The sequence below is a fragment of the Sitophilus oryzae genome, unplaced genomic scaffold (assembly GCF_002938485.1).
Source record: "Sitophilus oryzae breed Bouriz unplaced genomic scaffold, Soryzae_2.0 scaffold_1307_pilon_pilon, whole genome shotgun sequence".
NCBI classification, from domain to species: domain Eukaryota; kingdom Metazoa; phylum Arthropoda; class Insecta; order Coleoptera; family Curculionidae; genus Sitophilus; species Sitophilus oryzae.
In genome coordinates, this window is record NW_022145957.1 from 1619879 (window position 1) to 1645064 (window position 25186).

General features: G+C 30.8%; 1 protein-coding gene across 4 annotated transcripts in view; it reads left to right on the top strand.

Annotated features, from left to right (window-relative positions):
* Nucleotides 1–25186, top strand: part of LOC115874918 (protein kinase shaggy-like) — a 119727-nt gene that overhangs the window by 55875 nt on the left and 38666 nt on the right. The gene's annotated exons all lie outside the window — the stretch shown is intronic.

The window sequence follows — 25186 nt, forward strand, 5'->3', positions numbered from 1 at the left end:
TCATGGCCACGCAGCAGGTACGCACCTGCTTTTAAGTTTTTGGTTTTGTTCTCACATTCTAATAATTGTCAAATGACAGAAGTAAATTAGTGTTAAAAATTAGGCACAATTTTTTTATGACCTGTTTACCCTATTTTGATTTAGTTTTTTTTTGCATTAGATTATCTCTTTAAGCTAGATTTGTAAAGTTTATGCAGCGAACCTTGAGCTGATATCGGTAATAATAATTTTAGAGATTAATTTATTTTATGATGGATTTAAAATAGTATTTTACATTAAGTACATAATATAGACGTTTTGTAAATGTGCCAATAAGCTTTCGCATTATTACTACATTTTTATCTGATATGCATATTAGTAGTTACGTCAAAAAGTCTAAAAATAATTTTATTGTTGACAACTTTTTTATAATATACAGGGTGGTCCGAACTGTATTCCGGAAACTTCGGCAGCACATTCTGCAAATAAAAATAAGTAAAAAAGTTCGTATAAATGTATGTCCTAAAATGCTTAGTTTCTAAGATACAGGGTGTAGAAGTTTCATTTTTATTTCGATTTTTTTGAAGTAATTTCTGAGGTAACGTCAATATTTGGATGAAAATTGTGTCTGTTAGTCTGTGAGTTTTTTGATATGAGAAATTTGATTTTGATGTCAATATGACTCCTATTTGTAGAGGGGGCGCCATCTACATGTATTTTAACTGTTTTGAAAAGTAATAACTTTTCGATTGTAGCTGTATAAAACTACTGAGTGAAAAAATATACATTTCCGTGATTTTTTACGTAAAAAATGTGTCTTGGTCAAAATTGCTACGAGCAACCGTTCTCAAGATATTTAGAATAGAAATAGTCAATACATGTCATTATTGACAAAAAATTAACATGTTGAGAGTAGGTAGTTATTTAACTGAAATTATAAATTTGGGAACTTTTATTTTTTTAAATGAATCATAAATTTTTCTTGGAAAAAATAATGATAAAACAGATTCTCTTTACCTTTTGGCACAAGAACATATCAAATTTATGATTTCAGTCTAATAACTATTTAGTCAACATGTTTAATTTGATTAATAATTATTAATTTCAATGATGACAGGTATTGATAATTTCGATTCAAAATATCTCGAGAACTATTACTCATAGCGATTTTTACCAAGAGACCTTTTTACGTAAAAAACGTTGTAAATGTATATTTTTTACTCAGTAGTTTTATACAGGTACGGGCGAAGAGTTATTACTCTTCAAACCAGTTAAAAATTATGCTGGTTGCGCCCTCTTCAAGTAGGAGTCGTATTGACATCAAAATCAATTTATCATGTCAAAAAACTTCCATACACCAATTGTCATCTAAATATTGACGTTACTTCAGAAATTATTTGGAAAAAATCGAAATAAAAATTAAATTTCTACACCCTGTATTTTCGAAACTAAGCATTTTAGGACATATATTTATACGAACTTTTTTACTTATTTTTATCTATAGAATATGTTGAAGTTTCCGGAATACAGTTCGGACCACCCTGTATATACATAACTCTAATTGATTAATATTTTTTTTTTAAGTAGGAGCTAGCGTCAGGAAAAGTGGTAACGGCAGTGTTTCCACAGTTACTCCATTCGGGGTAGATTTAACCCTTTGTAAAGCAATTTAACCCCGTTATCTCGTGATATTCTAGCTTGATGAAAAATAAGCTTGTGGCAACACTGGGTAACGATCTGTACCATACGCAGCTAAGAAAATCACTAATAAACTTGAAACTGTACCAACCTTGATTTCATGCATATTTTTATCGATAGATTTGTAGCTTCTGAATAACGGTCTAGGTAAAGCATCTAGCTCATTTGCCAGCTCAGAATTAGAATTTAGAGTTAATAACTCGCATTTTCATTGGGGGACACTGTCAATTTTTTATTTCAAACCAATAATCAACGAGAATATTCGTATGATTTAATAAAATTACTGTAAATCACTATAAATAATGAATTGTTTTTAACTGAGCTGCAATTTCTGTATTATTAATTCGGTAAATGATGGAGATAAACAATTGTGATTGATTAAAATTTTATTTTAAGATGATTTTTTATTAGCGACATTCTGAGAATTCGAATAATAAATTGAATAATGACAAGACAAATGACATCTGTCTAAAAAAGACAGCGATTTAAAGTGGCAATTTGGTTTTGTAAAATTTAGATTGACAATTTTGACTATGCAAAAGAAATACATATAGGCCAGTCAATCTGGAGGTTCAGGTGGAAGAAATTAGTAACCAACCGATCTCAATGGGAATGTGTAGATAATGATCTCCTATTTAACCTCAAAAGTGCCATTCGGTCCCAGAAAAAAAATAATTGAAGGTAAGATATTCTAAATTTAATTTTTTATAAAAAACATATCTTTAGTTTTTTCGAAAAAAGTTATGCAAACGTAGATATTTGGAAAAAAAAATCCAAGATGGCGGCGGTTTTTTTCAAATTGTTTTTTTTAAACAACCACTGGGACCGAATGGGACTTTTGACGGATTAAATAGGAGATCATTATCTACATATTCCCGTTGGGATTGGTTGGTTACTAATTTTTTCCACCTTTACATGTAATACTCGGCTACGTTTACTGGCCTAATATTCTATGAGTTTGCCTCGACGATTAACATTAATTTAAAAATAAATCGGTAACATGGATAATGAAAAAAACATTTGATCAAAAGCAGACCACAGACTAAACAACAAATTGTTGGTTAGTGGCAGTTAGCAGTAGTCAGAGATATAGATGTAGTAGTATTTTGTAGTGATGGGAATAATCGAATTATTTTCACCATCGAATAATTAGTAATAATTCATATTTCACAATCGAATTAATAATTCGAATTATTTAGTAGTATTATAAATTTAACCTAAAAATAAATTCGTCTCAGTTAGTGCTCGTCTAGGGGCTATTTTAAACAAATTCTGAACCATTGCCATACCTATATTCTATCACTGAATAAAAAATAAAAAAATATTCTTTATTCAATGTATTCTATTAACTGTGCCGAAGCCGTTTAATAAATTAAACAATAATTTAAAGTTTTAAATTTAAAAGTGCCGAGTTTATGATTGTTTCAATTCCTATTGAAAAGCTCATATCTAAAATAAAAGCTTCTTCTAAAACGATATAAGTATGTCCTTGTTTACGTGCGGTTCGTATTTCTCTTTATTTTATCAGTTGCAATCAATAATTATTTAGATAAAAGAAGAAAATTAATTTTAGTGTTCGGCAGGTGTTCAGTGAAATTTGGGTGAGGTGGAAATGAACCAAATAATAGTAGTATTCTTTCGTTCTGAACGAAATGAAAATTTTCACTTAAACTGGTTTATTCCTACGTGGTATAGGAAATAACAATGATTTCTGGATTTTTCTATATCGGATCGTTCCTTTCTTTGTCGATTCCCTTTATAAATCAGTTTAAGTGAAAATTTTCAGTTCGTTCCGAACGAAAGAATACTACTAATAGTACTATACTAATTACTACTAAGAATTACTAATATTCGTATTCGTCCATAAGAGGTTATGTTTTATGTTCATTTGTAATTCGGTTACCACAGATATAATATAAAATACTACTAATTTTTATCTCGATTATATCGAAAAAGATAATTCGAATTAGTTAGTTTTAATTTACTATCGAATTAGTCGTATTATTTAATTCGAATTTTCCCAACACTAGTATTTTGGTTTAATGGCCACAGCTATCCGGCAGGGTAATAGAATTATCGTTTTTTAAGTTAAGTTTTTAAGAAGTTATAAAGTTAGAATAGTATAGTACGGTTGTATATTAACTCTAATTTTTTAGAAGTTTATAAAAAGCATTCATAAAAAATATATATTCTTCAAATCCTTCAATTTTATAGCTGTTGGTAAGAAGTTTTACTTCAAATATGAGCACATAGTGCACACGCATTTCTTTTATCTCCTTTTGTTTAGTCACATATTATTTAAAACGAATTTCAAACGTCAAAAATGTAATAATACATTATTTTTGGTTTGTTTTGACAACAGCGCTATCAGCTGATAATCGAATTTCTTAAATTTATTACCAACTAAATGAGCAAAATCAGAATAACCAACTATTTCAGTGATTGTTGAACGCCCCGTAGAATAATAGCAAACCAAATGAGCACTAAGCGATTCCTGGTGGTGATGATAAACAAAGCATCGGAAGATAGCGCTCTATGATATAATAGTCTTTTCAGTTTAAAATAGCAAAGTCTATTGATATTGGCACTTATTGTTTCAATCAATTTTTAATGATGATTGTATGTTCGCTGGATAAACTTTGATTGCACTATAGTCCCAACTAATACAATTTGATACATATACAAAGCTTTTTTGTTTAAAATATTGACAAATATTTTATCAGTAAATTGATAATAAATATCTGCATATGAACTAGGTGATGACAATCATCATTCTTATTGTTGAGCATTTATGAGGTTTGTCTACGTTAGGTTAGAAGTGTACCAGTATGTTTTGTTTATTGTTATTTTTTGAAAACTCATTATTTGGTTAATTCGATATTTTGGTAACTACACTCACCGGCACGAAAAACGGGCATAAAATTTTGATGTATTTTAAAGTTTTATATGTTGCGTTCAAGTGGACTGATTTCGATGACTTTTAAGCAGTTTCTAGCTAAATTATTTGACTTTTTAGCATCTCTTTCTAAATTACAAATGAAAGTTCCCATCTGTCAATTATACGAGGTAACACACAATTTTCTCGATAGTTTGTTTTTTGGTTCATCTCAATAGCTTTATTTTTTTGGGAGATATTCGCTTTTGAAGAATACAGTAACATTTTTTCGTCATTTTTACATTAAAACCATGCCTTTGCTTTTGGTCCCAGCCAACAGACCTATGTATATACACTATCGGACAAAAGTAGAGGAACTTTTTAAAATTGTATCTTTTTTGTTAACGCAGGGACTGAGACCATTTTATGCATTGTTAAAATTAAAGATACTTAAAATATTCTTATTTAAATGAAATAATCACATGTCTCACGAAAACTTAAGATTTTATTCAGTTAAATAAAAAACTATAGGGACAAAAATAGAGAAACTAAAAATTAATATAAAAATTACAAGTACATAGTTGTTTGCTAACCCAATAAAATTAATAATGCGTAGAGTAACCGTGATTAGCTTTAACTTCACGACATCTCCTTGGCATGGAGTCCAATAGTTTTCTTATGGTGAGACTTCGTCTTACCCGGCGATCTACTTCCTCCCACAGGTTTTCAATGGGGTTAAGGTCTGGACTTTTGGCAGGAAAGTCCATAATCCTAATTTGTTCAGACAAAAACCACTCTTGTAAGACTTTCTATGTATGCTTTGGATCGTTATCTTGCTGAAGGCAAATTATCATCAGCAAACGGAATCATCACTTTCTTTAAGATGTCCAAATACATAAATCGATCCATTGTTCCTTCTATTACATGCAGTGGTCCCATGCCATAGCCCGAGAAGCATCTCCACATCATGTAAGATCCACCACCATGCTTTACAGTTGCCTTGGTATACTTTGGATCAAATCTTTTCCCTTCTGGGCGTTGTATCTACGATATGCCATCGGATCCAAATATATTGAATTTGCTTTCATCTGAAAACAGGACCTTTTTCCAGTCATTCGTCGACCAGTGCAAATATTTTTTTAAGATAAATTTGGAATGTGGCGAAAAATGATGGTATTGCTAAAAGGAAATATGTTTAAAAAACAAACATTATTTTAAATATTGGAGGTTTTTGAAATCCGATGAGTTTTAAAAAGTTTCTCTACTTTTGTCTGATAGTGTATGTTTATGATTTATGTAATAGTCTAAGAGCTGGCTACATAAAAAACCTTATCATCGTTACATGGCTAATTTTTTGTGTGAAGTATCCTTTTGTGTAGCCATTATGAAATAGTCATATCTGCCAGCGCGATCCCGGGGCTTAAAGCGGGGGTGACCAATCGAAAGGGTGAAATTTTGACACTAAAAATATAACATACATGAGTTATAATTGCGAAAATAGCTTTTATTTATTATTAAGAAACGTGAAAAATTGTTGGCAGACATTTTTCTAGTCGCTAAAATGCCGACAGACAACGCGAAAGAGGCATGAAATTTTAAAAATTATTAAAAAATGAAATTTGAAGAATGAAAAAAAATTATGGCATATTTGCATGCCAATTGGTGAAATGTCATATTTATTTATTTTAAAAGCCGTATGCAAAAGGGCAGACAAAAAGATTGTGGCTCAATCAGCTGCAGACAGTTATCAAAAGCGCGATATTACTCTAGCGCTTTATTCAGGGAACGCTGGTCGCCTCATTCATTTAAGTACAGATAAATCATATAGTATACGATTATATTATAAATATATTTTTTTATTATTTCAATAACGATTTTTTTGTCTGCCCTTTTGCATACGGCTTTTTAAATTAATTAACAATAAACGTGACATTCCACCAACCGACATGCATATATGCGATGATTTTCTTTTGTCAAAATTCTATGCCTCTTGTTGAGAAAAATGTCTGTCAACAATTTTACACGTTCCCTAATAATAAATAAAAGCTATTTGGCAATTATAACTCGTGTACCTCATAATATTTTTAGTGTCAAACGTAGACTATTTCACAATGGCTACACAAAAAGATACTTCACACAAAAAATTAGCCATGTAACGATGATAAGGTTTTTCATGTAGCCAGCTCTCGGTCTATAATGTGACTGTTACTGAAAAATCATATTATTGTCTGTTGGCTGTTGAGCAGTTACTCTAGCAGAGATGGTTTTAAATCCAGAAGTTGTATTCGCTATAGTTGCTTTTTCAGGATGACAGAAATCAAAATTATGTCGCTAACAGATTTAGGTGTGCCCGAAGTACAGTGCAGTAGCTTCCTCGAGACAAGCTCATATGCTAGACGTTCACGAACATTCATATGAGAACTTCGAATCGAGAAGATCGTTTCATTGTAAGTTTATCGCTAAGAAACCGCCCTTTTCCAGCTTTTCAAATTTATAATGAATTGCATATAAGGAACGTACATCTAAGTGAATGGACTGTAAAAAGGTAATAAACCGACGAATACTATGACCACTACTTACTAGGTCTGTTGACTAACCAAAGCAAAGACGTGGTTTTAAAAAAATGTTAGTGTCTTCATCAAAAGAGAATATCTCCAACAATAATAAAGCTATTGAGATGAACTAAAAAACAAACTATCAAAAAAGGATGTACCTAGATGATAGAATGATTTTTAAATTTCTTGCTGTCTTAACATAATTCCACAGGGTGTTTCAAACTTTCATCAAAATATCAATATTTGGTTTTCCCTCGTATAAATGACAGATGGGAACTTTCGTTTTTAATTTAGAAAGAGATATCAATAAGTCAAATAATTTAGCTACAAATTGCTTAAAAGATCATCGACATCGGTCTACTAGAACACAATATACTTTAAAATACATAAAATTTTTAAGGTGACTGTTTTTCGTGTCGGTGATTGTATTTTAATTATTAGTACGTGTGTACGATTAATATTCTTAAAAAATACTTTGTATCTTATAATTTAGGGAGAATTCATAAATCAAGTTTATGACTGAGTCTTTAATCAGATTTAATTCCTGAGAAAAAAGTCCAGATAAGTAGGGTTTTGCATTCATATTTAAGTTGTTCAGTCTAAATAATGAACTCCAATTATTTTTTTCTTTGTCATAACTAAATAACAGACTTTTAATTTACGAGGCATTTAATTTTTAAACGAATTTTAATTTGGCTATTAATTTAGCATTTGGTATTTCCATTAAGTTTTTCTCTACTTTTAATTTGTTTTGTTTTGTTTTAATATTACGAATACCTAAACAATTCATTCCTCATCTAGTATTAAATTCTTGCATTTTGATAAAATTAATAAAGATGTTATGACTAATTCCTCTTTATTATCTCGAGTTTTAATGACATATTTTACGAAGAAAGTAATTGAGTGAGATACGAGTAGAATGAGAAAGAAGAACGCGATAGATGAAATGGTAATACATACATATTGTAATCACTCATTGTCAGAGTGGCGGTTCGTGCCAGTTCAAAAAGGTTGTGCCAGTATGAGAGCTAAAATTTTAAATCAATATCAAAAAATTGGCGCCGGGAGGCACGTATAGCCGCCTATACTAAAATATGTTAATAAAAAGTTGGTAGGCAGTTCTTTTAGTTTCAAAGTAAAGGAATTTTTCCAATTTTTTTTATCTCAAAAACTGCGACTTTGACTGATTTTGATGTTATTAGTAATTTTGTTGCAAATATTATACCTAATCTTAAATTGAAAACCGCGTTTCGCTAGCTACTGTAATTTTGGAGTTACGATTTTTTAAAATTTTTAACCACCTCCCATACCCCCTTACCAACCCCCCACCCCACCAAAAACTAATGGCAAGATTCTCGGGTGCCACAGTATTTTTGTGCCAAATTTGGTTAAAATCGGTTTAGCGGTTTTTGAGTTATCGTGTTACAGACGGACAGACAGACACCATGAAAATATTTTGTATTTAGGTCATTTATGACCCAAATAACTAATTTTGAGTGAAATTAAAAATTTTTTTTTGCCGATCTTAGTAGCCCACCATACCTGTGTTATGAGATTTGGTATGTTAGTATATGACATAAATTAGGATTAATTGACGTATTCAATTGTTTTCGGTAATTTCCTGTTTCACCGGAAATTAATTTTAAATGGCGCCCTCGGTATTTTTTTTTGTTTTATTCGATAGAAAATGACATTCTGAATAGAATGTCATATCATATGTCAACCTTTGACATTCTCGCGTAATAAAAAATCGTATTTTAAAATTCAATCTAAGAGTGCCATGGCTATGTTAAAAACCAGGGTTGGCATGATTTAAATCATGATTTAAATAGATTCTTAAACGAAATAGTCTTTACCCTATAACACCCATCCTCGCTCAAATATCGTCTATAATATACAAATTACTTTCTTGTTCTAGCATCCTCGTCCAATTGCTTGGTTTTGCACAGAATGGCCCTATTTGATCGGTGGAAAGAGTTTCAGAGTAGAGGAAAAAATATTATGTAGGAAAAACAAAATGGGGTTCCATAGTAGCACCCTCTCCTCTAATAATTAATATTACTAGCAAAAAAGCACAAAAATCATAAAACATAAATTTGGCCAACTTTTAGTTCTTAATACCCCTCTGTGCGCCGTCGGCGCGTGCAAAAGCAGAAATAAATAAATTTTCGTTCCGGTAAAAGCGAGAACGCCGATGAACGCTGGTTGACGGCGCCTACCTGCTTTCATTGTGAACTAGTTGATTTGATAACACGCTTTAATTTTTCAAGGTTATAAGCGCGAGGCGGCGCACAGTGCTTCGTCCCATGAACAAAAATCAAAAAATAAGTTAAAATTTACTAATATCTGAATATATAATTTTATACTTATAGCACTGTTCAACCATCCTGTATATTATTTTTCATATGCAGCGTTTTTGTTAGCAAATATTTTGACTAAAAATAAATTTTGCGATCATTATCTCATCAGTGAAAAGAATAACATTCATAGTAGTTCTGTATATTATGGAGTTAAACGGGTACGTACTTAATTGAAAGCCACTATGGATATTGTTAAATAAGGTATGTACTTTAAATTTATTTCTAAACAAGTTCGTGATTGTTTAGTTTTTATTTATTTTTTAAGATGATTCTTAAATGGGTATAAAAATTTTACGTTTTCAAACTTCAAAAAGGCATTTAAAAAAAACATATCAAAACATATCGTATTTATTGAATATTTTTGTTGCCATATTCATACACTTTTAATTTTTGTATAGTTCACCTGCGTCTGCTTGCGACGAACTTTATTTTATAATACTTTTCAGATGGAGTAAGATTGATAAGCAATGCCGATCTGGCTAATACTTGGCTTGATCATAAGGACAAGAACTCAAAATTATTAGTATTTCAAAAAATATGTTCTTATTAGATATTGATGAACCTTCCAGTCAAATGAGACACCACTTGTGCCTGAAAAAGTCCACTATGTTGGAGCGAAACGTCGAATAAAAAAAGTGTCCATCTTTCAGTTTATTATAAAATCTCATACCCAAGAAAAGGAAAAAATAATATATGCATATGGTCTATTAAAGAGGTAACTATTAACATCCGAACCCCTCATACCGACAAAATGAACAGTAACAACGCGAAAAAGTAACATATTAGAAAATGATGTACAGAAATATCTTATATGTGAGGATACTTCATCTACCTGTGATTTAGATACTATAAATTTAGAAGATTCTGTCAGCAGTGATTCTCCTGAATCAGAGTAGTTACGATCTATGCATTTTGTTGTCCTAAAGTAAATTTATAGCATCTTAATTTTTTTTTTAATTAAATATAACATTAATGTTTCTTTTTCATTAAAGAAAAACATTTTTATCTTATATTAGGCTTATATTGTAGGAATCATGTTCTAATGTTATTTCAATTCTTTTTTATCACAGGAATTTATTTAATACTTACACCGTTTTCATACTATAACTTTTATTTGCTTAGATGGAACACAGCTCCAACATTATTATTATTTATAAGATTTTTTTTTCATAAACGTGGGACTAAGAACATCATCATTTAGTACAATGAGAGTACTCATCATTTGTGTCAAATAAACCTAGTTTGAATAAATTGCTTACAATAAAAGAGAAGTTTTGGATTTTTGTCCTCTAGAAGCACTGTGCGGCGCGGCGCTACGGGCGCTACTATGTACCCATATACAGGGTGTCCCAGAAATACGTGCAAGTAGTTTAACTTAACAGGTAGTATAGTTCAACCCCAGAAACACGCCTATGAGGTTTTTTTCTAAATAATTTTTTTTTGAAAATTCGGAATTTTTTGAAAATATTTTTGGAATTTTTTTGCAATTTTTTTTAGTTTTTATTAAAAAAAAATAATTTCTTGATAATATGGCAACCTAGGTAGTAGATTAAATTTACAAGAAAGAAAATCCAGAAAAGATCCAGTGGTTCTCAAACAAATCTCGAAGTATTGGAAAGAATGTGTAAGGACCAAAAACTATTGACTACAATAAAACGACGGAAAGCAGCATATTTTGGTCATATTTTTCGATATAACAAATGTAGTTTCCTACAGCTGATCGTTGAGGGAAAGATTGAAGACGACGAGGCATCGGGCGTAAACGGTTTTCCTGGTTGCGGAATTGGCGCCAGTGGTTTAATATAGGAGAGGCCAGTGCAATTATCCGTTTGGCTCAAGACAGGGAGGAATTCCAATTGATGGTGGCCAACCTCCGATGAGGAGAAGGCACAGGAAGAAGAAGGTTTTCAAAATTTTAGCAAAAAATAATTTTTTTTTGGAAATTTTCAAAGTAAAATAACTCCATTATTTTGGACTTATTTGAAAAACGATAAAGAGAAAATATGTTTCTTTTATCGAGATCTACCACCCTTTAAAATACTTGTACTTATTTCTGGGATACCCTTGTTTATAACAATACACGTGATGCGTACACGCAAAGTTGCGAACGATGTCAAGAATAGGTACCCAGATTGACGCCGACTACCGGTAAGCGGCAAACCTGCTTGCATTGTGTTCTCACACTAAGGCAGGTTCGAATCTTAATCAAGGCGACTTTTTTTTAATCGTTTTTTTTTAATTTTTACATATTTTTACATATTTATTTTTACTTTTTACATATTTATTATTGATTAATACAATTTTTAGTAATGTGTTTTTTCATTTTTTTTAAATTATACGCGTATTCAAAATTTCAGCTAAATCGAAAAAAAAGTTTATAATAATATAGTGTCTAATATTGTATGGTACATATAGTGTCTAATAATGAATGGTACGGAACCCTTCGTGCGGAGTCCGACTCGCACTTGACCAATTTTTTATAATCTAATATGACAATCGTTAGTTTATTAATAATAGATAAGTATCTATGATTGACATTGAACATCAGTTCAATCAAATTTCATTGTACTTATAATGGTATGGTTATTAGTTATTATTATTCATAAGATGTAATATTGTATTATTTTTTTTAAACGAGCTTAATGAATGAAATAAATCTCCGCTGCTTTAATATGAATAATACTTATAGTTCCGAATTTTGTGTAATTATTGAACATTAATTTTATTTAATTTTACATTCGCAATTAAAAATGATTTCATAAATTTTACATTTAATTGCGAATAAATGCAATTCAATAATAACTCAAAAACTACATATAATTTTTCATTTATTATCTCTAATTAGAAGTGATATTGATTTACATATTATGTAACGTAACAAGAATTGTTGTTTGTGGTCTTGTTATGTAATTATATTTTGCAAATTTATTTAAAAAATAATAAGATATATCTAGAAAGTTTGGTGTTTCAAATGCGATAGTTAATTATAAAGAAAACGATAAAAATTAATTATACAGGGTGAGTTTCCTACGATGTTCTCTATGGGTATCTCGGAAACTACTGGAGATAGAGAGTCGGTTAAATGGGGAAAGAATTGCAGTTTTGTGGGGTCATAAATATGCGCTTTTCAGAGTTTTCAAAAAGTTCATGGCTTACTAGATATTCCGAAAAAAACAAATTTCGGCTATTTAAAAATTGTCCCTAATTCCATTATAAGCTATTTTAGACAAAAAGTTTTCAGATAAAAGTTGTAGATAATCACATCCTTAATGAGATTGTGTCCTCCGTTTTTTTTCTAAAGCCTGTCATTTTTGACATATGACACAAACATATGTTTTTTTAAATTAAAAGAATAGTTGGCTATGACTTCATAAAAAGCGCCATTTTTTAAGCTTTTCGGCGATATAAGCTATAATATGTTTTCTTCGAAAAATTATCGAGTTATAGCCAATTCTTATCATTTTTAAATAATTTCACCTAGTTAGCCATGGAAACAAGTTAATCGTCTTTGCTCTCATAAATGTGAAGCTGTCACATCCAAACTTTGTAAATTAAAATAAACAAAAATTGTAAATATGATTTTTTCAAATGAAGAAAAGCGTGTAAGATTATTGGTTCAACTTTTCTTGACCATACATTTTCGAGGATACGTTGACTGGTGAATGTTACGTTTTTTAGAGAACAGTTTTTCAAGACTTGTTAGAAAAGTTAAATTTAGTTATAGCCAGTTCTTACCTTTTTTGACTAATTTCACTTAGATTACATGGTATGGATTCTTATTCTGTTTGTGTTTGTGTTATTATGATTTATAACTTAAAAAAAAATCGGAATATATTACTAAACGGTTCTTTAGAATTTACATTACACTAATGGTGGGTTCATACAACCAAATAAAATAAAATAAGAATAAAATAAGAAAGTTGGTTATATGGGATACCGTACATGCGTTCATACAGCCAAATAAAATAACAAATAAAATAAGAAGTCTTTATCTTTTAACTTCTTGTTTTATTTTATGTGAAAACGGCTTTGCGCAAGCTCAATTCTAACCTACAAATATTTTCAGTTTGGATTTAATTTATTTTATAATTTCACATAAGTAAAATTTATAATATAGTAGGTAACGAATAAATAAATATACTATAAATAGTAAAATTACTATAAACAATCGTAAAAGTTAACTTTTATCCAGCCTCATCGTACTGCGCATGAGCAAATATATATTTCTTATTTTATTTTATTCTTATTTTATTTTATTTGGCTGTATGAACCCACCATAACTGAAATTTAAAAAAATAATATCACTGCATACACTTTAAGTTATTTTAGGAAATGTTCAAAAAATCCGCCATTGTTTTGAGTTGCATCTTTTTAAAACTGAATTACTAGTTATTCTCACGGAAGGACCGGTCGACTTAATTAAACTTCTCTCGTATCGCCACTTCGAGTGCCTCTCTTAATACATAAGTTCTTTTGTAAACCTTTTTGTTAACCATACCGCATATAAAAATCTAAAATGGATAGGTGAGGTGATCGAGCAGGCCCATGCAATTAGTCCACCTCTTCCTATCCCTGAGTTTGCATAATTATGATATAAATAATTTTTAACATTTCTTTCATTATGAGGGGGGCGAGTCATAATGAAAGTCATGTTGGAAACACTCTATTGATTTATATGATATATGATTATTATTTTTGTATCTACACGCTTTTCTTCATTTGAAAAATTCGTATTTACAATTTTTGTTTATTTTAATTTACAAAGTTTGGATGTGACAGCTTCACATTTCTGAGAGCAACGGCGATTGAACTTGTTTCCATGGCTAACTAAGTGAAATTGTTTAAAAATTATAAGAATTGGCTATAACTCAGTAATTTTTCGAAGAAAACATATTATAGTTTATATCGCTAAAAAGCTTAAAAAATGGCGCTTTTTATGAAGTCATGGCCAACTATGGTTTCCATTTAAAAAAACATGTTTGTATCATATGTCAGGCTTTAGAAAAAAGCGGAGAATACAATCTCATTAAGAATGTGATTATCTACAACTTTTATCTGAAAACTTTTTGTCTAAAATAGCTTATAATGGAATTAGGGACAATTTTTAAAATAGCCGAAATTTGTATTTTTCGAAATATCTAGTAAGCCATGAACTTTTTGAAAAATCACAACCAAACCAAACCAAACCAAACAGTTTTTCAAGACTTGTTAGAAAAGTTAAATTTAGTTATAGCCAGTTCTTACCCTTTTTGACTAATTTCACTTAGATTACATGGTATGGATTCTTATTCTGTTTGTGTTTGTGTTATTATGATTTATAACTTAAAAAAAATCGGAATATATTACTAAACGGTTCTTTAGAATTTACATAACACTAACTAAAACTTAAAAAATAATATCACTGCATATACTTTAAGTTATTTTAGGAAATGTTAAAAAAATCCGCCATTGTTTTGAGTTGCATCTTTTTAAAACTGAATTACTACTTATTCTCACGGAAGGACCGGTCGACTCAATTAAACTTCTCTCGTACCGCTACTTCGAGTGCCTCTCTTAATACATAAGTTCTTTTGTAAACCTTATTGTTAACCATACCGCATAAAAAATCTAAAATGGATAGGTGAGGTGATCGAGCAGGCCCATGCAATTAGTCCACCTCTTCCTATCCCTGAGTTTGCATAATTATGATATAAATAATTTTTAACATTTCTTTCATTATGAGGGGGCGGGTCATAATGAAAGTCATGTTGGAAACACTCTATTGATTTATGTGATATATGATTATTATTTTTGTATCTACACGCTTTTCTTCATTTGAAAAATTCGTATTTACAATTTTTGTTTATTTTAATTTACAAAGTCTGGATGTGACAGCTTCACATTTCTGAGAGCAACGGCGATTGAACTTGTTTCCATGGCTAACTAAGTGAAATTGTTTAAAATTATAAGAATTGGCTATAACTCAGTAATTTTTCGAAGAAAACATATTATAGTTTATATCGCTAAAAGCTTAAAAAATGGCGCTTTTATGAAGTCATGGCCAACTATGGTTTCCATTTAAAAAAAACATGTTTGTATCATATGTCAGGCTTTAGAAAAAAGCGGAGAATACAATCTCATTAAGAATGTGATTATCTACAACTTTTATCTGAAAACTTTTGTCTAAAATAGCTTATAATGGAATTAGGGACAATTTTAAAATAGCCGAAATTTGTATTTTTCGAAATATCTAGTAAGCCATGAACTTTTGAAAAATCACAACCAAACCAAACCAAACCAAACAGTTTTTCAAGACTTGTTAGAAAAGTTAAATTTAGTTATAGCCAGTTCTTACCCTTTTTGACTAATTTCACTTAGATTACATGGTATGGATTCTTATTCTGTTTGTGTTTGTGTTATTATGATTTATAACTTAAAAAAAATCGGAATATATTACTAAACGGTTCTTTAGAATTTACATTACACTAACTGAAACTTAAAAAAATAATATCACTGCAAACACTTTAAGTTATTTTAGGAAATGTTCAAAAAATCCGCCATTGTTTTGAGTTGCATCTTTTTAAAACTGAATTACTACTTATTCTCACGGAAGGACCGGTCGACTTAATTAAACTTCTCTCGTATCGCCACCTCGAGTGCCTCTCTTAATACATAAGTTCTTTTGTAAACCTTTTTGTTAACCATACCGCATATAAAAATCTAAAATGGATAGGTGAGGTGATCGAGCAGGCCCATGCAATTAGTCCACCTCTTCCTATCCCTGAGTTTGCATAATTATGATATATTAAAAAAGACGCTTAAAAAAAAAGCTAAAAGGCTTAAAAAATGGCGCTTTTTGTGGAGTCATGGCCAACTATGGTTTCCATTTAAAAAAAAACATGTTTGTATCATATGTCAGGCTTTAGAAAAAAGCGGAGAATACAATCTCATTAAGAATGTGATTATCTACAACTTTTCTCTGAAAACTTTTTGTCTAAAATAGCTTATAATGGAATTAGGGACAATTTTAAAAATAGCCGAAATTTGTATTTTTCGAAATATCTAGTAAGCCATGAACTTTTTCAAAAATCTGAAAGGCGCATATTTATGACCCCACAAAACTGCAATTCTTTCCCCATTTAACCGACTCTCTATCTCCAGTAGTTTCCGAGATACCCACAGAGAACATCGTAGGAAACTCACCCTGTATACATATTTTAAAACACATGACCTTAATTTTGCTAACATCATCACTGATATAAAAGTTTAGTATATAGGAAGATGTTTTTATTATTATTTACTATCGTGCGAAATTTCTTAATTTTGATTTGTTGTTTCTTTAAGGCAGAAGAAATACAGTAGATTAAATTATTCGAGGTGTGGCTATCGGCCTGATCCACTGCGACCTTTTCATATCATTTGTGATCTTCTGATCATTAGGTTACAGTGTTCAGACATATTTGTTCTCCTGTCCTAATTTTTTCAAAAAGACTGAGGGGTCAACTTTCGTTTAGCTGAAATCAGTTATAAAAAAAATTGTCTTTAAATAGTTACTGTGAACCACGGAAAACACAAATTTTCCTGCGGAAATGCGTAATTTCCAAATTTCGCACTTTAGAATAACTGAAATCTGCTATAAAAAAATTAATTTTGCGTTTTATTTTTAATATTTTTCTGAACATTTAAACACAAAAATTTTCCTGCGGAAATAAGCTGTTTTCATTTTCTAAGGAAATTTATTAGACTTTAGAATAGTTGAAATTACTTATATAAAAAATAAATATATTTTTGCCTTTTAGCATTCACGAATTGAAATTTTCCTGCGGAAATAAACTATCCATTTTCTGAGGAAATTTAATAGACTTTAGAATAGCTGAAATCAGTTATATAAAAAATAAATATATTTTTGCCTTTTAGAAGCGTTTACAAACTCAGGAAAATTAAAAATTTCCTGCGGAAATGCTTGATTTTCATTTTCCATTTTTGTAAGCATAAATACATAAAAAATTATCTTTTTATCACTTTTGAACCAAAAAAAAATCATTTAAAAGTGTCTAAAATGCTAACCAATCTAATAATATTTTTACAAAATCACAGTTAATTATTAAAATATAAAAACCACAGCTTAACACCCTCCACAAAGAAAAGCTAACCAAAGCAACCCAAATCCTAACCAATCTAATAATATTTTTGCAAAATCACAGTTAATTATTAAAATATAAAAACCACAGCTTAACACCCTCCACAAAGAAAAGCTAACCAAAGCAACCCAAATGCTAACCAATCTAATATTTTTGCAAAATCACAGTTAATTATTAAAATATAAAAGAAAACTGCATGATCCAATGATTTTTTGTTTTGAATCAGCCCTATTTACGTAAAGCTTTAATACAAAACAAGAATAAGTGCAACATTCCGAGGTACTTATACTTTACAAGAACCTATATTATCTATTCTACAAGAATTGTTATTCCTCCGAAAGATGTTTTACCCCACCCAGCACCCCTATTCGCTCCCGGGTCCCGTAAGCTTCTAAACTGAAAAATGTATGAAAAACAAAGCGCACAAAATGACATTGACACATTTCCGCAGGAATTTTTTTGTATTTCTTTGCTCGTATAAAACATATATAAGTTCATTTTTCATGTAACCAATTTCGGCTATTCTAAAGTCAAAGCATTTTTTTATGTAAAATAAAAATAAAAAATTTCCGCAGACACTTTTTTGTGTTTTTATGTTTAGAAAAATGTCTAAAACACACCCCGAAGACTAGTTTTGATGTAACAGATTTCGGCTATACTAAAGTCCGAAAAATGAAAATGACGCATTTCCGCAGGAAATTTTTTTGTATATTTGTACTCCTAACGCCTTCTAGAACGCATATATAAAGTCATTTTTTATAGAACAGATTTCAGCTAAACGAAAGTTGAGCCAGACCGAACCCTCTACATAGCTCTCTGTCAATGGCAGGAGAACCGTACATTTGCCAATTGTGACTTCTTAAAATCAATCACAAAACAGATTAAACTACCCTTACGATTAATGTTACATTGTTAGTTATAAAATATTGAAACTTATTGGGTCTGCATCAGACATACAAGGTCGTTTTAAGTAAATAAGTAGCTTTTTGCGTAGAGTGGAGTACTTTATTATTTAGTTATAAGGTTCGAATCGATTGTTTATACCACGGGAAAGGGGTTAAATGCTACGCAGAAAAATATACCGTGTGTTGCATTTCTAAACTGAACATCGGAAGCCCAGTGTAAAAATTAAAAAACGACAAACGTTTCTCATTTTATTTTAGATAAAAACTTTGGTTAAACATTTTAAACAGCTCATTAAATTAAATAAAAAATACTGATATACATAGATTATTTTTTTCAGGGAATTTTTTTTTCGGGTACGGTGGAAACTCGCTAACCCGGATCAATTAATATCGAACCGGATTGTCGGAAAATCCGGAGTCGTCGTTAAAAAAAATTGGTCAAGTGCGAGTCGGACTCGCGCACGAAGGGTTCCGTACCAAGTACCAATCATCTATACTAATATATAAAATCCTTAAGTGACTGACATACATAATCATGATCCTGCTCAAACCACCCAACGTAAGTAAAACTCAATTTTGGCATACAGGTCGATTCTAGGGTGTAGAGGTTCGATAAGAAGGGATTTTTCTAAATTTCAGTTCCAAGAGGGTGAAACCACCCCTCAAATATTACAATATTTTTTATTTTAAAAACGGCCAAGTTTCCGAAAAAACGCTTAAACACATATATTTTATTTTGTTTTTTTACATATTTTAAGATTTTTTAAAAATGTATACAGGGTGTTTCGAAAAATCTGGTCATTGATTAATCACGATCCTGCTTAAAGCGCTTGACGTAAAAAGCTGATTTTTGGAAAACAGATTGACTTTAGGGTGTAGAGGTTCGATAAGAAGGGATTTTTCGAAACTCGAATTCTAAGGGGGTGAAACTATCCCTCAAATATTAAAATATTTTTTTATTTAAAAACCGGTGAGTTTTTCGGAAAAATTCTTAAACACGTATATTTTATTTTGTTGTTTTGCATATTTTAAGATTTTTTATAAATTTATACAGGGTGTTTTATAAAATATGACCATTGAGTAATGACGATTCTGCTTAAACTGCTTGACGTTTAAAGCTGATTTTTGGCAAACGGATTGATTGTGAGGTGTAGAGGTTCAATAAGGAGGGGTTTCTCGAATCTCAAATTCCAAGAGGGTGAAAACGCCCCTCAAATATTACAATATTTGTAATTTAAAAAATGGTTAGTCTTTCGGGAAAACGCTTGGATAAGCATAATTTATTTGTTTTTTTTTACATATTTTGAATTTTTTTTAAAAATCATACAGGGTGTTCCAAAAAGTTGGGTAATTTCTTAACCACGATTCTGCTTAAACTGCTTGACGCAAAAAGCTTATTTTTGGCAAACGGATTTTTCAAGTCAAATTCCAACGAGATGAAACTACCCCTCAAATATTACCAAGTTATAGAATAATATCGCCATATTGTTTTTTCTCATGCTGACATAAATGTGAGAAAATTTTATCCAGTTTGTATGTTAATGGAAATTCTTGCTTTGCTTTATCATCCCCATTACAAATGATTAATTCGATGCGAACGAAGTCGCTGGTACACGCTAGTTATCTATACAACATTAGACACTATATTATTATAAACTTTTTCTCCGAATTAACTGACATTTTGAATGCGCGTATAAGTAATTTAAAAAAAATGAAGAAACACATTACTAAAAATTGTATTATTTTGACTAGGATTCGAACCTGCCTATAAAGCGGCTGACGCTCGCGGCTGCCGCACGGCGCGGCGTCTGAACGTAGGCGGCCGACGCCAGAAGACGCTCATTTCCTATGAAGCGTTAGACGCAAGTGGTCTGTCTGGAAAATAGTTCCATTTTGTACGTTAAAATGTGCGGAAACAAAAAGAAATTATTATTGTATTTGCTATTAGAAGATATTGAAGACGAAGAAGTTTTACTGCTGAGCATGTACAAAGAAAATGCACAGGTTCATTCTTTATTTAAAACTAGAACTGATGAACTGCTTTTTCCAAACTCTTATAAATAGACATCTATTGGAAGATGAAGAGAAATTTAGGCAATTTTTTAGATTAAATATTGCTCAGTTCAATTATATACTTTGTACACGTACTACTTCACAACCTGCGGCTGCCGCTTCACTACCTAGAGTAGGTGTAGTGCCGCAGCGTGTGTAGCTTTGTTCGGGTTCTTGTCATTACCGATTCTGAACCGTCCTAGAACTCTGCAGCGCATGCGCAAATAAAATAATTTCTTCATATTTTCTTCTGCGCATGCGTATCACAGTTCTAGGACGGTTCAGAATCGGTAATAAGAAAAACCCGAAGTAAGCTTGTACTCGCCAGCGTTTGACTCCTGCGTCTGACGCTCGAAAAGAAACGGTCAAATGAATTGGCACAAGAGAGATAAAATACGAAGATATACATAAGTATACTCTCAAGTAAAAAATGCCATGTAACTCGCTCTTTGGATATTAAATAATAATATTATACAGGGTGTCAAAAAATTTGGGTGGGTGATTCTGTAGATAAAAATAAAACAAAAAGTTTCTATGAACATATCTCCTTAAATGCTTCCTGAAGACGATACAGCTCTCGAAAGGTTAAATAATAAAATTTCACACCATGTTAAAATCTGGTTGTATGTTTTTTTCATATTTTGATCGCGACTTTTCCGGCAATAATGATTCCATGGCACGTACTGCGGCAAGTTCTACATCTGAAGGGATACTTTCGGAATCGTTCATTGTAATGTTTAAAATGATTTTTCTGGGCAAAAAGTGCTCGCGTTTACTTGACAGGGCAAACTGACTTCAGAAAAAAAAACTCTACTTGATAAGTAACGTTTGTAACTATTAGTGGTGGGCAAAGCCGTTATTTTTAAATAACAGTTGAAACTGTTACTGTTATTTATATATAACAGCTTAAAATAACAGGTTTCTATTATTTTTTAACTTTAATGTTAAACATCTAAAATATCATTAGCAATTTCCAAATTGTAGTAAAATCATAAAAATCTTCATATTTATTTCTTAATAAAAAATAATGTACTTAAAATATAAAATTTATAAGCAAATTAAACTGTTTTAATTTTTAGAATATGTTTATTATAATATTAATAATTAAGAAAATAATTATTAAAAAAAATCAATATTATTAAAAATGTTTATTATAATGTTAACAATTAAGAAAATAATTATTAAAAAAAATTCAAATTAAAAAAAAATAATGAGCTTAGACAGTCTTTATTTATTTAAGTAGTTGAAAAGCACTTAATATTTCTAATCACTAAAGTTCTAATTCATTTAATAACTAAATTTCTGATCACCATTCACAATTTCTTGATATCATTATTGGTGACAAGCAAGTAAAATTGTCTTTGAAAAGTTTTTTTTAACGTAGCAAAAACAGTGAAAGTACATATTTAAAAATATTAATAAAAATAACTAAGTAACTAATAAATTTGCAGAAAGCAAAATAGTAAAATAAACTTGCTCAAAACGATTCTAATAACACAAGCTTAATCAAGACAATTTTCTTTAATTCAGTTATAATTAATAATTATTTTTATTTACCATGCATTATTAATGCCAAAAAATACCCAGAAATCCGACAAAATAAAACCACTTTCAAACTATTTTGCGCAAAAAAAATATGTATTAAAAATTAAATAATTGAATTCTAACGCCACCGTACACCGCGATCGACCCACACAGGCGAAAAAGCTATTATTTTCCAACTCCGCTTATCTCGACCGCCGCCCGTTATGCTCGTAACAGCTTAAAAAACAATGTATCTAAAACAACTGCTTATTTTCTATACGTTTCTATTCTACAACCTGTTGCGGGCCCAACATCGACAATCGACCGATGCAGCAGCGTTACTTTCCCACCCCGGTTATCTCGACCGCCAGGCGTTATGCCCGCACAGTTGCAACTGTTTTAAAAAAGCTGCTTATTTTATAATATACTGTTATTTTTAAGCTGTTGCAAGCCCATCGACCGATGCAGCAACGTTCGCCGTGGTTTCACGACCGGTCGATCTCTATGTGTCGTTATTTTATATCTGTTATTTTTTAGAAGTAGCAACGGTTGCGTTATGTTATTTCCAAATAACTGTTGTAAAATAACAGATAGTTAAATAACAACCCATCAGTAGAGACATAGGACTTTTATCAAGCTTTTTATATTACAAAGGTTATGAAATTAAGGTAGACAAGTCATGAAAAATAATTTGCAAATAGGAAAATTATACTGTGAGAATAAAACCCAAAATTTAGTTAATTTGTCGATATTAATAAAATTGTAAAATATTTTTTTTTATATTTTTTAGTGATTTGTTTAATTTTTATACATATTTAGTTCTATCTTTTGAATTCCCCACTTTTTGATTTTAAAATAGATATATTATGCTAGATTATCAGTTGTTGTAAATTTGGTCATTTTCTAAAAATTGTGTGAATGTATTTTTCGTTTATATTGTTCATTGGTTAGGAATTAATTTCAAAGGGCAACCGAAAATTGAACCACTTAGACCTACAATATTTTTTTATTATACACAACTTTTTGCACAGAAATCAATACTTTTATTAATAGGGGCCTTGCATAAAATTTATCTTTAATTTGAAATTATAGTAGCATGTCCGCGGATTGTCTTTTCAAGAGGAAAAACTTTTTTATTGAGATTTTGAAATATACATAAAATTTTTTGCTTGTTCTAAACTGGTTAATTCCGTTTATACTTTTCCAAATTTCTATACCGTTTTAGAGAAAATTAAAAAAACATGAAAATATAGTTAAATTTTTGAAAAGTCCTAATAATCAGAACGCGTTTCTATGGTAATATAATTTCGTTTTCCTTCTTTGGTAGATTGTTGTTGATAGACTTTTAATTAACGTCATATTTCTTTTTTAAAATCTTAAAGAAGCACAATATTTATTTTGTTCAATGCTACGGAAAGTGTGATAATAGTTATCGGAAAATGTGATATTTTAACAACAGCAAAAAATATGACGTTAATCAAAATTAATAATACACATCTATCAGGAACGAAATCGAATTTATATTACCATGAAACGTCTTATGACTTTTAAGACAAAATTCAACCATATTTTCATGTTTTCTTTATTTTTCTCTCAAACGGTATGGAAATTTGGAAAAGCATAAAGAGGATTAACCATTTTAGAACAAGCAAATATTTTTATGAAGGATGCAATTTTCTCAAAATGTCAAGAAAAAAAAGGTTTTTCCTCTTGTAAAGATAATCATAACAAAATATAGAAAAAAGTTCAGTATAATATACAGGGTGTTCCATTTAAAGAATACAACTTTAATAGTTTTTATTGGGACAGTCTGTACATTTTGTAAAAAGTTTTAAATTGTAGCTTTAGTAGTCCTCCAACGATCCCATCAGTTACAAATTCAAAAAATCTAATAATTTGGCTATAATACTCCGTGCTGAATAGTGTGAACCACTCTGTATGTAGAATGTTTGGGAGGGGGGTTAATCACCGCGACCTTAAGCTGCGTACACACTTAAGGTAAGCGCGCATTTGTTGGCACGGGACGCAACGGACGCATCGAACGAATCTCAATGTATTTGTTATCATCGCATATTATATTCGGATTTTCTTCCCGCATTTTCATTTTAGTGCAATCCTCGAAGCGGGCTAATACGAAATTTCTGTTTTTCACGTTCGCTTCCGAAATTTAAAATGAGTAGTAGTTCTGATGAAGAATTATTTGCAATTGCATGTACATTTGAAGAGGAAGAGCAAAGGAACAAGAAAGAAAAACGAATTTGGGTCCATATGTATAAAGAGGAAATTGTATGGAGAGTTTCATACCTTGTTTGATGACTTGATAAGAGATGAAGCAAAATGTTTCCAATAGAAACATTTAGAGACGACAATCAAATTCTGCAAGTCGATTCCTGTTTACATCGCGCATTTGATCGAATTTGCGAATGACGTCATCCGCACGCATCGTATATACGGATTTAATTCTTTTCTAATTATTCTGAACGGATTTCCGTGTCTACGATGCGTCCGATACGTATGTATATGCGTTATATCATTTAAAATAAAGCAAATAATAATTTTCGTCCGTTTCGTGTGTCCGATACGTCCGTCCGATGCGAATAAATGCGCGCTTACCTTTAGCGAACGCATACGGCCGCATGGCTTATTAGAACGAACGAATTCGGGAAACGTGTACGTAGCAACGAACGCATAGGCTCGCGTGCGGTTGCGTTCGCTGACTTTAAAGTACTTCAAAGTACTTTAACTACTTCCCGTACTTAGTACTTCAAAGGGAATACTACCGCACGCAAACAGATGTATGATGCGTTCACTAAGTGTGTACTAAAGGTAGGATTTCCTAACTGCGTCGAGACGCATGCGTCTGACGTGTGCGTTTTTAGATGCGTTGAACGCGCGGCGGCAAACGCACAGGTTGTGTTTTTCTATCAGCGCTTCATATTAAAATAATGTTCTGAAAAAAAATATTTTAATTGCTATGCAAATTTGTTGTACGAGATTTTGATATTTTAAAGCGTGTGTAGTTTTGAACATATGGAGAATATTGTAAATTTATTATTGTTACAAGAAGAGGAGGATGAAGAAGCAATGATACTTTTTCATGTAGTATAATCTTAATCTA